At 44.9% G+C, this 13,636-nt stretch overlaps 1 protein-coding gene across 5 annotated transcripts in view; it reads right to left on the bottom strand.

Annotated features, from left to right (window-relative positions):
• The window catches only part of KDM6B (lysine demethylase 6B), a 169,075-nt gene that overhangs the window by 49,664 nt on the left and 105,775 nt on the right, over window positions 1-13,636 (bottom strand). For 4 of the 5 annotated variants that reach the window (XM_077470693.1, XM_077470690.1, XM_077470689.1 and 1 more), the window contains one exon: window positions 1,084-3,844. The gene's annotated coding sequence lies outside the window, so the exon portion shown is untranslated. The remainder of the gene's footprint in view (window positions 1-1,083; window positions 3,845-13,636) is intronic. The other variant, XM_077470691.1, reaches the window with a different exon arrangement.

Below are 13,636 nucleotides of genomic sequence, written 5' to 3'. Positions count from 1 at the left end.
AGATAAGTATGGGGGATGCAACTGCCGACCTTTCCTTTAAGAAAGCTAGTTCCCTGTCTGAGGTTTTGGCTCCAATGTAGGGTCCATTACCTGGAACAAGGGCAGAGATGAGGCTTGGTCTGGGTTTGTAACCCAATATTTTGAAGTCAGACAACCATGCAACTGGCATTTTCAAAAAGACAGCCAGAAATGGCAAGCCCCGTATTTTTCTAACAGTCACATTTTAAGCTCCTATAGAGATAATGCCTCTAGTGGCAACAAATATGTATATACAAAAGGTTCATCAAAAAAAAAAAAAAAAAATACACAGAAAACCTATAAAACATTATAAGCATGAAGATTTTTTTTTATTCTTTTCTTCTGAAAATACTAACCTGTCTGTACAAACATTTTCCAACTGCAATGCTGTTAAGTATAAATGGATATAGTAACAAGTAGACAGCTACCTTTAGGCAAAATGTAAGGTAACAATTTAAATTATTCTTCAAAATATATAACAGTTTAAGCCAGCGTCTCTGAATTTTGTGACCACACACACACAGTGCCCCAGCGTCGGGGGCAGAGGGAGACCCACAGTGCCCCAGCGTCAGGGCCAGAGGGAGAAATATAGTTATGCATTACACAGAAATAAGCTTAATATAATGGACCAGTTTGCCTTCCTCTGGATCAGCTAAAAAGTTGAGGGTTCAGAGAAAGGATTTTTCTCTATTTTTGTCTTTTGGTTGAACTTGGTGACATGGAATTTTTCCATTTATGAAGTTATAGCCAGCATTGCAGTTACCATTAGCCTGGTAAACAGCTCTCTTTGCCGACTTGAAATCGTAAACATTAAGATGTTTTTCCGCAAGATTCACATAGCTTTCTTGTATCTACTTTTCCAATTGAATTCCATTGAACACCAATCCAAATAGGATTCTTGGGTGACTCGTTAGCCAAAAAGTAAAAATATATATTTGTCATAGAATAGGATACATAAAAAAAAAAAAAAAAAACTTTGTACATTTCAATAACTTATAGCATGCATCTTCTGCAAGTAGACCACAGCTACCCTTGCAAAGAAATATTAGAGTGATGAGAACTTACTGGGGCATCCAGGACCAGGATGAGGACTTCAGGGCCAGATCCAGATTCACAGCTGAGAGCACAGGTGACCCTAGAATCAACATAAACCGGATTAACGCAGGAAAAGATGCTATCGCAGTGTGTGCGGGTAAGTATAGAAGGAGATAAAAGTACAGAGTATTGGTGCTGCTTAGTGCGGGTCTGTACATATAGGCAAGCATTAGAAATCATCTTATGATGAAAAATGATCTTATGGAACCAAAAACAAGAGTTAAAAACAATAAAGGATTCTTCAACACTTTAGTCAGCATTCCTATGAAGCAGTGAAAGGCCAGGCAAAAATGTAAAATGCTTGGTGCAAACCCTAGGGTGGCCATAAAAGGGTCTGATCCTGTCCAACATTTAAGATGCCCAGGCCATCGAGGACATTTACTTGTTGTAAATTCCGTGTGCCATCTGGCCAATCCAGCCCTCTAAGATGTTAGCCCTACATATCTCACCTCAAGTCTAATTAAGGAATTACACAGGAAAGAGAACCAGAATCTAAAGTTGGATGATTGGTCTCTTTGCTACTCATTGTTGGGAAGGCATCTATCTAGTGCTAGAGCTAGTTTAATCCTACTTGCAAAGGGTTACTCTGCTAGTTGAAGTGAGCTCGTTGTCTTGCTGGCTGGTCATTGGGGTATGCGCTCTGGCCAGTAGCTTGACCTCAGAATGGACAATTTTCTTCAAGCCTCCATGGTTTAAAAAAATTGAAATCCAATTAAATGAAAGGGGTAAGCCAGGGACAGTCAAGCGGAGAAGCGGATACGAATACCACTACCACGGAGAAGTGGTGATCTCTCAGCCCATCGTTCTTCTGAAGGCATCTACCCATCTATAGTCCGTTGTCTTACTTTATTTAGGGTCTGCACGGTCAGTTAAAGTAGGTTTGTTGTCTCACTAGCTGGTTCTTGGGGTTGGACCACAAACTAGATATCAGCATAGCCCTATTCAAAAAAACAGAACTGCTCTTCCAAGAGAAGAACAATTTGAGACTCTTCGTCTGCCTCATAGCAACGCCACAGTATGTATTGGTTGAAGAACTCTTTAAAATCTAACTCCAGCCAAACATTTTTTGATTTGGATACAGAAGGGTAAAGTTAATGCTCCTTTCATTAATTTACTGCCATCTGTAACCCTATTGGAGAGAGATTTCTCCAATTCCTGTTTTGTAATGTGAAATCTCTCCTCCCAAGAGACCAAACCCAAAAACACGTTTAGTACAGGGAGGGTGGAGTTAAACACAATACAAAAATGGTTGTGTTGTCTGTGTTCCATGCTTGGTGACAACCTCAAACCCTGACAGAAATATTAACTCTTTCCAATTTTTTTTTCCTTTTGTAAAAACACCATTGGATCGAGTTAGGCTTAAATAAGAAAGACAAACATATGCATGTTAAAATGAAACATATAAAATAGATAGGTAATATTTTTGTTACATGATAAGCAATTTGTCTCTGCTAGTTAGTAGTGCATGCTGGGACTTTAGTTCACCAGCAGCCAGAAGACAACAGGTTGCCCCATTTCTGGCCATATATACTATATTTATCAAAAAATAAATTGCAATTTGAAATAGTCAAGAATAATCAAACAAGTGCTCATAAAGCAGTGCCATTAGGCACAAGTTACTAAGAAGTATTTAGCACATTCAGGAATAAAAAGTTGTAGTAGAAAATAGTGCCTTCCGAATGTGAAGGTAGACAAAATTGTCTCAATTTTTTATTTTTTTTTTAGGATCAACAGAAGACGTGCGCCCTTGTATATATGGCCAGCTTAAGACCAACATGATGGCTACCAAGTCGAAGTAAGAGAATTGAGGCTTTTCCAATGCTATCTTGGTAAGCCATAAATCAAATTTACCCAACCTCCCCCTGTAAGGCAAAACTTCAAATACAAAGAAAATAATAAATTCACGAAAATCAGTTTTGACGAAAAAAAAATTTGGCTTAATCTTTCGTTTGAATATTTTGAGAACTTTTAGCAAATTTTCGCTGAAAAACGGGCTGTGGAAAAAAAAAACTCAATCTTGAGAAATTCAAGCAAGAAACATTGCAGGTGAAAATTTCAAATTTCAAAAGTTTTGAAAAATTGCCTCCAGGTTGTCAATCAAACTTTTCCCAAAATTTCAGTCTTGGATCTTATTCTTCCAAGCCCTTCCATGTAAAGGCTGCTGGGTCCATTTTGTTCACTAGGACTTAAAAATTGTATGTTTGACTTCCGATGTCCTTTAGGTGTCAACAACCCCCTCTTTCGATTTTCTTGGAGCACCCACTACACTTTGAAAAACACCTACCTCCTATGATGACCCAGCTTACCAGCTAGTTTAACCACTCTGAAAAGTGTGCCCCCTTGTGTATAGTCCAGATAAGAGCATTAGACACATAAGGCTCTTCCGGTTAGGAGACTGCACCAAACAGGCAGCTGCTGTGTTAATGGATAAACTCTTGTGTAAAGGCCATATAAAATGTTTTTTTAACTTTCGATCCGATGGAAGTGACTGCAGAAGCGTGTGCTCTTTAGATGTGTATGTGCTTTCACTGACAGACCAGTGTTCATGAGCGCGTGGGGAAAAAAAACGCAGGAGCGAGCGCAGGGACTAGTAATTTAAAGATCTCAGCTCAGTTTGGAGAGAGGTGTGGGATGCTGCCAAGTCCCGCCAGGAGACTTGCAGATGTTCGAGTCTTTTCCTCAAGGCTGGGTCGGGGTGCTGTTGGCACTTAGCCCCTTTTCGAATGGAAACCTGCAGAATAATATTATGCAAGGTGTTATACCTGGCGAACCTAGAAAATGTAAATTCAGACCTCCAAAAATGCCCCAGAAGAGGTTCAGGGCGCCACTCCATTTCGATACCTTGTGACATAAACCATCAATATATTTTTTTATTTTGAAGAAAAGAGATTGGTAAACATACAAAGCTGCATATGAACAAAACAATTGTCTTCATGCCCTTGGCTACATCTTCAGGACCATATCATAGATCCGACTAGCGACCTCTACAATGCCCAATACAACCCTAAGGTCCAACCTCAGTATGCATACTAACAGCATGTAGTGTGCTTCCCCCGTCAACGCCCCTTCTTTGACATGTCACCCTTTTTCCACCAATCTTCCCACCGTTAATATTTTATAACCATTTTTACCACTTGTAAAATAGTTTCCCTTAGCTTCGAAACCACGTTTGGTTTGCCATGGTTTCTCCTTTACCATACTCTAGAATACCATTCTGAAAAACCATTTTTGGCATACTCGTTTCATGGTACTCTTCTGTCCTTTCGTTATTCCTCCGATGTTTTTTCTTCTGTCCCTGCTTGAAACCAAAACCATGAAAATTCAGTTTGTTGCATATTTACGTCCCTTGTTTTAGGCAGGTTTAAAATAAATTCAAGTTATTGAAAAGAACATACAAATTTTAAAAAACTGGCAGGGTCTCTTTAAACCGATAAGAGCCAGAGGAAAATGACTTGGATAAAAATGTCTTAATCTTCAGTAATCGTGCATTTTTAGTGATTTTTTTGTTTTAGGGTAAAAATAGCTCAGATTAGGCAGGTCACCCATACGCTATAAACCTATATAAAAATTTCAAAGCAAGCTGGTCAGCTGCCAACCGTGTCACTTTTTTCACAGCTGAATGCCGCCAAAGACCACCCCAGACAGGAAATTTTGTCTCCAGGAGGACGCGATCATCCTCCAATTTCCTGGAGGCCTGCGGCTGAAGTACGGGCACGCCATCAGGGCCAAAAATATGAGGCAGCTGGTAAACTAGGGGGTGGGCAGCTGACATCAATGAAAGGGAGAGAGATGAGACACCTGGAGGGGGCGTCATCTGTCTACAATGGGAACATAGCCTGGTGTTTACAACCAGCATGCCAGCTTGGGACACCAAGCCAAAGATTTAGAGACTTAGAAAAAAATATATAAAAATACATTTGGGCTAAGCGTTACTGCTGTTTATTGATTCAGCAGAGTGACTCAGTGATGACATATCTAGGATATGTTCTGTGGCTGGATACAAGTACCGGTATATATCTGGCTAGGCACACACAGTAGTTTTTGGTGCTGGTGCTTGGTGATTTTCAAATAAAAAAATAAAAAAAAGGGGGGGGGGGGGAAGCAAGGTATGGGGGCAAGAACGGCATTGGTCACATGTTGCCATAGTCTGTTCACCTAGGGCTGGTCGCATAAATATTTAGGAAACCTAGTTGAGTCATAGAACCTGCCATATAGTCCATGTATACTGCCTGAAGCTACCTACAGATAATAGTTGAACATCCAGACTGGTTACTCAGACTTCGGTCAAGCAATGGTGTCACCCTCTACTTAACGACTTTGCCTAAAAGACAAACCAGAAAATCCAGCTATGATAGAGCGGCTCTGTGAGCAGCGATTTCACCACAAACTACCTTGGAAAAATCTCACTACTGAATGGGAGAGACACCAGAACCCACTGAATGATGTCACCACAAAAAGATCAGTTTGGGAGGCCTTGGACTTCACATTTAGAACCTGTGGGCTCACCTTACCTTCTCAAGTGGACACAAAAATATAGAGGAGGGCATGTCCAGATGTTCTTTGGCGAGTCCCGATATCCCCAAAAACCCCAGAAATCGTATGTTGTTTTTGTCAATCACAGCTTCCATTGTCCATCCCTGGTCAATTCTCCCCCTATTGCCCACCGAGTGTGGTGGGGGGACTTAAATGTTTGAAAGGGGCTGCAGAAGCGGACCAGAGAGGTCGCAGGTACTCCAGATATTCTTTAGGCCTGACCATAAATCCAGGAACTCTTTTTTGCAGAATTTAACCATAGGTTCTATTGTCTATCCCTGGCCAATATCCTCTACTGGCAACCAAATGCAGTGCTAGGCCTCAACAGAAAAGTGAGAGGTGCCGAAGAAGGCAGACCATGGAGCAACCATAAAAAAAAAAAAAAAAAAAAAGAAGAAGAAGGTTGTTGGTATTTGAATAAATAACTCACTGTTTATGGCGCCTAGTATTCTGAAGATAACCCAGGGAATGTGAGTAGGCACCAAGTAGTGTCTGCATGGCAAGGCCACAGGTAGAGTTAAAGTCCAAACCTTCTAGTTCTTAAAAATACATTAAAATGGGCAAAGCAAAGTGGGCATCCCTCCAAATAAGTAAAGGATTAAGCTCAGGTGGTTGTTTGGTTGGCTGGCGGGAGGGGTTGTATGGCTGGCTGGGGAGGCCGCAGGGCTGCCCTCCCTCCCAAAGAATATTAAGCACCAGCCACCACTGAGTGAGGAAGGGTAGTAGTTAAGTGAACCCGTTGCTTTGCCCAACAAAGGTTAACATGCTTACAGACATGAGAATATTCACCTCATTCAGCCATTTATGGCCTGGACTAGTGAACTTTAAGATGCCTGTAGGCCCTCTCCGATCATGGCGGGCATCGCTTACCAGAAGCTTCTTCAGAGAAGAATAGACCAGGTAGGTATTCCTGTTAAATTTCAATACTTCTCTTCCCCAATGTAGGCAGCAGAGGAGAGGTCTACGTAATACCACTCCTTGTTCCAGAGAAACAAACATGCATGTCCGCTCCATGCAAATGTTCATACAGTGATCCTCCATGTATGCCCGGCTGGTCGCCATCTAATGTCTATCAACTCCTTTACAGCCTCTCAGAAAATGGCGATTATGGGTCAGCTGTGCTCAGTCTTAACCATAGGCAGTTGAATTTAAGAAAACTCAGAAGCTTTACAGTACACCAGAGGATTAATATACACAAGCCTGCAGCAGAAGCTACAGCACGTCTGGCTAAGCCAGTCACTCACTACAACAACCAGAGGGACAAAACAGGAATAACCTCGGCGCACCTCTAACACACACCAATGACTCAATGCTGCCTAGCCATACTACTACAAAACACACACAAACGTATTATGCAATTCATACGTGCATAGTGCGCGCCTATCGTGATGCAACAGACAGCAACTTGATCAATGTCATGATGTAAGAGCGTCCCTCACGGGTAAGGGACAGGTGTGAAGGGATGTTTGTGATTAATAAACCACCCCCAGGGGTACCCGAGATGTTTGGTTACCAGACGAGCTGCAGCAGGAGAAGCATCACTAATGCCAGAGCCATGGGGCTAGTTACTTGTGTGTGTCGCCCCTGAGGGAGTAGGGACAGACTCGGAACTCTGTTCTGTGCAACACCCTGCAGCAGGAGGGACAGCCTGCTAGCTTCCTTCTGTGTGTGTCAGCCTGCAGGACGACATCAGACCCAAAGCTTCCTTCTCCTCCTGCAGGGTGATACAGAAGGGAGCTATACAAATCTGTCCTCCTCCTGCAGGGTAATACAGAAAGAAGGGAGCTATGAGTCTTTCCTCCTCCTGCAGAGTGACAGGGACAAAAGGGGGCTACGAGCCTGTCCTCCTGCAGGGTGATAGACAGGACAGACCCATAGCCCCCCTTCTGTTTGTATCATCCTGCAGGAGGAGAACAGACTCATAGCCCCCCTTCTGTTTGTATCATCCTGCAGGAGGAGGACAGACTCATAGCCCCCTTCTGTCTGTATCACCCTGCAGGAGGAGGACAGACTCATAGACCCCCTTCTGTCTGTATCAGCCTGCAGGAGGAGGACAGACTCATAGACCCCCTTCTGTCTGTATCAGCCTGCAGGAGGAGGACAGACTCATAGCTCCCTTCTGTCTGTATCACCCTGCAGGAGGAGGACAGACTCATAGCTCCCTTCTGTCTGTATCACCCTGCAGGAAGAGGGCAGACTCATAGCCCCCTTCTGTCTGTATCACCCTGCAGGAGGAGGACAGACTCATAGCCCCCTTCTGTCTGTATCACCCTGCAGGAGGAGGACAGACTCATAGCCCCCTTCTGTCTGTATCACCCTGCAGGAGGAGGACAGACTCATAGCCCCCTTCTGTCTGTATCACCCTGCAGGAGGAGGACAGACTCATAGCCCCCTTCTGTCTGTATCACCCTGCAGGAGGAGGACAGACTCATAGCCCCCTTCTGTCTGTATCACCCTGCAGGAGGAGGACAGACTCATAGCCCCCTTCTGTCTGTATCACCCTGCAGGAGGAGGACAGACTCATACCCCCCCTTCTGTCTGTATCACCCTGCAGGAGGAGGACAGACTCATAGCCCCCTTCTGTCTGTATCACCCTGCAGGAAGAGGGCAGACTCTTAGCTTTCTTCTGCCAGAGCTGCTAAATTAAATGCTCTCTTTGGTCCCTGACAGAAAAAAAAAAAAAAAAAAAGTTAAATATGCACAAGACACAATTGTGACAACCGCGTGCCGTTTAAAAGGGCCAGCGGCAGGGAGTTTGGATGGCAGCCAGGGAGTATGAATGATTTATGAACAGCTGATGGAATGGACGAAGATGGGGAGGGAGGCTGGGAAAAGGGGAAGGGCCTGAGAGGGGGAGGCGAGGACTCCGTGTCAGCTGGGGTAAGGGCGAGGAGACAAAGAAAGCCAACTTAGGGGAGAGAAAAAAAAAAAAAAAAAAAAAAAAAAAAAAGCAGCGAGGGAGGCAGATACACGAGACGTCAAGCATTACGTACACTCCCTTAGCAATTCATGAACAGCGAGGCTCAAAGGGCCGAGGGCAGGCTGTGTCCTGCACCACACGTCACGGTACACAATGCAAGCTGTCTTTTTTCCTGTGATCGGCTCCGGCGCCAATACAATCTGCCACCGAAAGGGGTCAGTCCACTCAAACGTGATATTTCAGTTCTGGGTGGCTGCCAGCTGGACGAATTAAAAAATGGACTTTTGAAAGGAAACCTGTGCCGATAGACATTGGACTTGATGGCCTCCTTCCGAAAAACAAATCTTCATGCCCGAGCTTTTCTGTTATGTAAACTTCGGAGGCAGCAGACAGTATCGGAGGTCAGATTAAAGACACTGACCTGACCCCCGATTGTCAAGTTAAAAAGACTTCAACTCAGGCCATGGAGGACCTTGTGCTGGAGTCATCATCCGTCCGACTCCAGTCCGTCGGAGAAGGTGGCCTATGTATCAGGCTAGGCATCCACCGATATTAAAGCTGAACAAAACCCTCCAATCCTTTACAGCCATGGGAGCTGCCATCTTTACTTGTTTGTTCTGCAGTTGCCATGGTGCTGCACATGTGATCCTCTATGACAGCAGTCATTTAATAACTAGACAGTTCGGTTGAGAGCACAAGCAACTGACATTTATCATTCAGGGCATGCCTTGAATGTAACCGTATAAGGAAAACTGTTTAATCAGTGGGTTTAGTTCCACTTTGATGTTACCCATGGCATAGAGGAGGCCTATTTTCATGTGACCTAGCAGTTTACCATGTTGTTTTTGATCACAGGCCTTGGCTCCCTTTAAGGGCACATAGATAATTTTTATTGCGCTACTGCCAGGTTGGCATTAAGGTCGGTAAACAGACTGGCAAGGCAGTACGGAGAGCGATACCAGGCGAATGCCAATATGGAAAGTGATATTACCTGTTGTACGTGCCCCGAGGCAGAGTAAACAAAAAGCACACTGTACACATAGAAACTAGGTATAAAGTACACTGCCGGCTCCCTGTACACATAAAAACCAAGGCATTGTGTACAGCTCCGGCTCCCTCTAGACAAAAACAACCAAGCACTGTCTATATTACCAGCCCCATGTATACAAATAACCCCAGCACTGTGTATATCACAGCTTCTCTGTACACAAATACCTAGCTCTATGTATACCATTGGCTCCCTGTGCATAAGCCAATCCGAACACTATGTATTCTTCTAGCTCCCCGTACACAAGCAAACCCAGTATGGTGTATACCCACCAGCTCTCTGCACACACATACCTAGCACTGTATACCACCGGTTCTCTGTACACAAAATACCTAGCCGTGTATAATAGCACTGGCTACCTGCACGCGCACACACATGGTATACAGGATTTATATACCGCCAGTTTACGAATCACTTTACAACTTGAGGGTAGACATTATAAATACAATAGGAATCAGATGGTCCTGCTCCTTAGGGCTTACGATCTAAGAGTGAAGGTCAAGAGATAAAATAGACAATAACTGTGGGGGATGTGGTGATGGAGAAAATAAATGTACAGTTGTTAGGTGGGGGCCAGATAGGTTATTCTGAAGAGATGAGTTTTCAAAGATTGTCTGATGGTGGACTAAGTAGGAGAAATTTGCACCGATTGGGGTAGAGCATTCCAGAGGATGGGAGAGGCTCCGGAGAAGTCCTGGAGGCGTGCATGGGATGAAGTGGCAAGGGAGTTAGAGAGCAGGAGGTCTTGGGGGGAGCAAAGAGAATGATTAGGTTGGCATTTTGAGACTAGGTTAGTGATGTAGCTAGGGGCCAGGTTGTGGATGGCTTTGTAACTTGTTAGTATCTTGAATTAAATTTGTTGGTTGATTGGCAGCCAATGGAGGGATTGGCAGAGGGGTATAGCAGACGCTGAGCATTTTTTAAGGTGGAGGAGCCTGGCAGCAACGGACAAGATGGACTGAAGGAGATGACTAGGGAATAGATTAGAAGCTTTGTGGTGACACTGGTTAGGAAGGGGAGTATCTTGGAGACGTTTCAGAGGTTGAGGTGGCAAATTTTGGATAGCGATTGGATGTGGAGCTGAAAGGGTAGTTCAGAATCCAAGATTACCTCTAGGACCTTGGCGTGGGGGGACAAGTTATTAGTGGAGCTGTTATTGAAAAAGAAAATGGCATGTGAGGGAGGAAATATCATTATTATTCTACATGTTTTATATAGCGCCAACAGTTTGCTCAGCGCTTTACAACATGAATGAGCTCAGTTTTGGATAGGTAGAGTTTGAGGTAGTGATGCAACATCCAGGCTGATATGGCCTTAAGTAAGTTGGTGATGCGTGGGGAGACAGATGAAAGCCATGGGAGGCAATCAACCGACCCAGTGGAGTTGGTGCCGATTGAGAAAAGGAGAGGGCCAAGAACAGAACCTTAGGGGACCCAGACGGAGAAAGGAATAGGAGAGGAGGAAGTAGAGTTGTAAGTGACACTGAAGGAGCGGTGGGATAGGTAGTGTGAGAAGAACCAGCAAAGAGTACACAGTCAGACCAAAAGGAGTGGAGTTTAAAAGGATGAGGGGGTGGTCCACTGTGTCAAAGGCAGCAGAGAGGCCCAGGAGAAGAAGTAGTACAGAATAGTGTCCGTTGGTTTTAGCCGTTAGTTGGTCATTTGTGAGTTTAAGGAGAGCGGTTTCCTTGGAGTGTTGAGCGTAAAATCCTGACTGAAGGGGATCAAGAAGTTAGTTCATGGCCAGTTGGTTGATCTTTATATCACTGTATACCACTGGCTTCCCATACACATGCAAGCCCAGTACCATGTATACCCACTGGTACCCTGTACAGACGTACCCAGCACCATGCTTACCTGCAGCTCCCTACACACATCTAAGCACCATGTATAGCACTGGCTTCCACTGGTAAACAAGCAAGCCCAGCACTGCATACACCACTGGCTGCCCGTACACTAACCCAGCACTGTGTATATCACTGGCTCCAAGAACACAGGCAAGCCTAGCATTTCATATACCATCAGCACCTTGTACAAAAGCAAGCCCAGCACTGTGCATACCAGCAGCTCCCTGTACACACACACAAACCAAGTGATGCATACACCCCCAGTTTCCTGTACACACCGATTGAAACACACACACACACACACACACACACACACACACACAGCACTGATGGGTAAGCAGGAAAATGTGAAGATTGAAAGCAATGTGCACAAGGTGGCAATAAAAACAGAGGGGTAAAGGGAGAGTTTACTACTCAGTTATATTCAGTATGGTAGAATAGAAAGGAAGGGAAGCAGAGTATAGGAAAGCAAAAAGGAAAAGAAACCAAGACAAGGGAAATATGCAGTGAAGGAAAACAAAGAAAGAAACACAGGAAAATGCAAAGGAAGTATGGGACCACAGAAGGGGAAGGGAATCACGGGAAAAACAGAAAGGACAGAAAGCTTGCCAAAACAGCAGGGAAGCACAGGAAAACAGGAAGAAAGTGATGAGAGAAAGCAGGGAATGCAAGGGCACGCAGGCAATGGGAAGCAAGGGCGTGGGCAACCAGAAGCCAAGGGATGCATGGACAACCAGAAGCTATGGGATGCAAGAGCAAAGAGAAGGCAAGGGATGCAAGGGCGTGGGCAACTAGAAGCCATGGGATGCAAGGGCGTGGGCAACGAGAAGCCAAGGGATGTGTGGGCAACCAGAAGGCAAGGGATGCAAGGGCGTGGGCAACGAGAAGCCAAGGGGTGCAAGGGCGTGGGCAACCAGAAGCCAAGGGGTGCAAGGGCGTGGGCAACCAGAAGCCAAGGGGGGCGTGGGCAACCAGAAGCCAAGGGGTGCGTGGACAACCAGAAGCTATGGGATGCAAGAGCAAAGAGAAGGCAAGGGATGCAAGGGCGTGGGCAACTAGAAGCCAAGGGATGCAAGGGTGTGGGCAACGAGAAGCCAAGGGATGCAAGGGCGTGGACAACGAGAAGGCAAGGGATGCAAGGGCGTGGGCAACGAGAAGGCAAGGGATGCAAGGGCGTGGGCAACGAGAAGGCAAGGGATGCAAGGGCGTGGCGGAAGTGAAGCGAAGAGCAAAGTTATAAAAAATAAAAAAAATTATGGAAGGTATAAAAAGTTAGCAAGAAAGCAGTTAAAACACACACACACACACACATACACACACACACACACACACACACACATCTCTATCAGTATGAACCCACATGGGTTTCTCACATGTTAAAAACATAAAAACAAGGGTCTCTCACATGTGCTGGTCTGTTTAATACCATGGTAGAAAAAGGTATCGAAAGGCAATTTCTGCTGCTGAAGGTTGCAGGGCGCAACTACAGTTTGGAACACTCAAACTGTGGTCTAACAGGATCAACGGCCAGCTTCTGCCTGGAGGAGTGTCCATTCTCTGGAGTACAATGACACGGTATGTAAACACAGCCCAAAGTACCAGTTGACAAGTAACAACTAAAAACAGCCACTAAACTAAAAGCATCAGACTCAGTTTGAAGGGCCAATCCACCAAAACATAATATTTTCGCTTTCCAATATTAGCCCGCAAACTACCTGTTTCTCCCATCTCCGGGAATGTCCATAATGTACCCACCACAGGGCCCAGGATTGCTCTTTGCTACACAGAGCAAAAACCTTCAGTAATAGAGAATTGACTCAAGTTCAAGGAAAAATAAAAAATAAAATAGGAGGCTGACCCTTTAAGAGGCAGGTCAGAGAGGAAAAGTGGAGCACAGGATGAAAGGAGGAAACAGGAAAGGAAAAGGAAGCCCGAGACGGTGTTGTAAAAACACGTTAGAAAGCGGTTAAAAGAGGGAAGTCAAGGTCTACGAGAACAGAGAGCGCGGTGCCTGAGGAATACACATACAGGAAGCACGAGAGACTGAAACTTAAAAAGGCACTCTCAGGGGAGGGAAGAGTGCATTCACGGACAAGGGACCGTTCTTTACAACTGTCAGACAGCCCCTCCCCCTCTCCCCCCAGGTGACTTTACAAACTTTCAGCCTTCGGAATTT

This window comes from Lithobates pipiens, unplaced genomic scaffold, assembly GCF_037356315.1.
Source record: "Lithobates pipiens isolate NorthernLeopardFrog02 unplaced genomic scaffold, aLitPip1_a1.2 Scaffold_8, whole genome shotgun sequence".
Lineage (NCBI taxonomy): Eukaryota > Metazoa > Chordata > Amphibia > Anura > Ranidae > Lithobates > Lithobates pipiens.
Note: the sequence above shows the minus strand (reverse complement) of the source record. Positions and strands in the feature narration are given on the sequence as shown.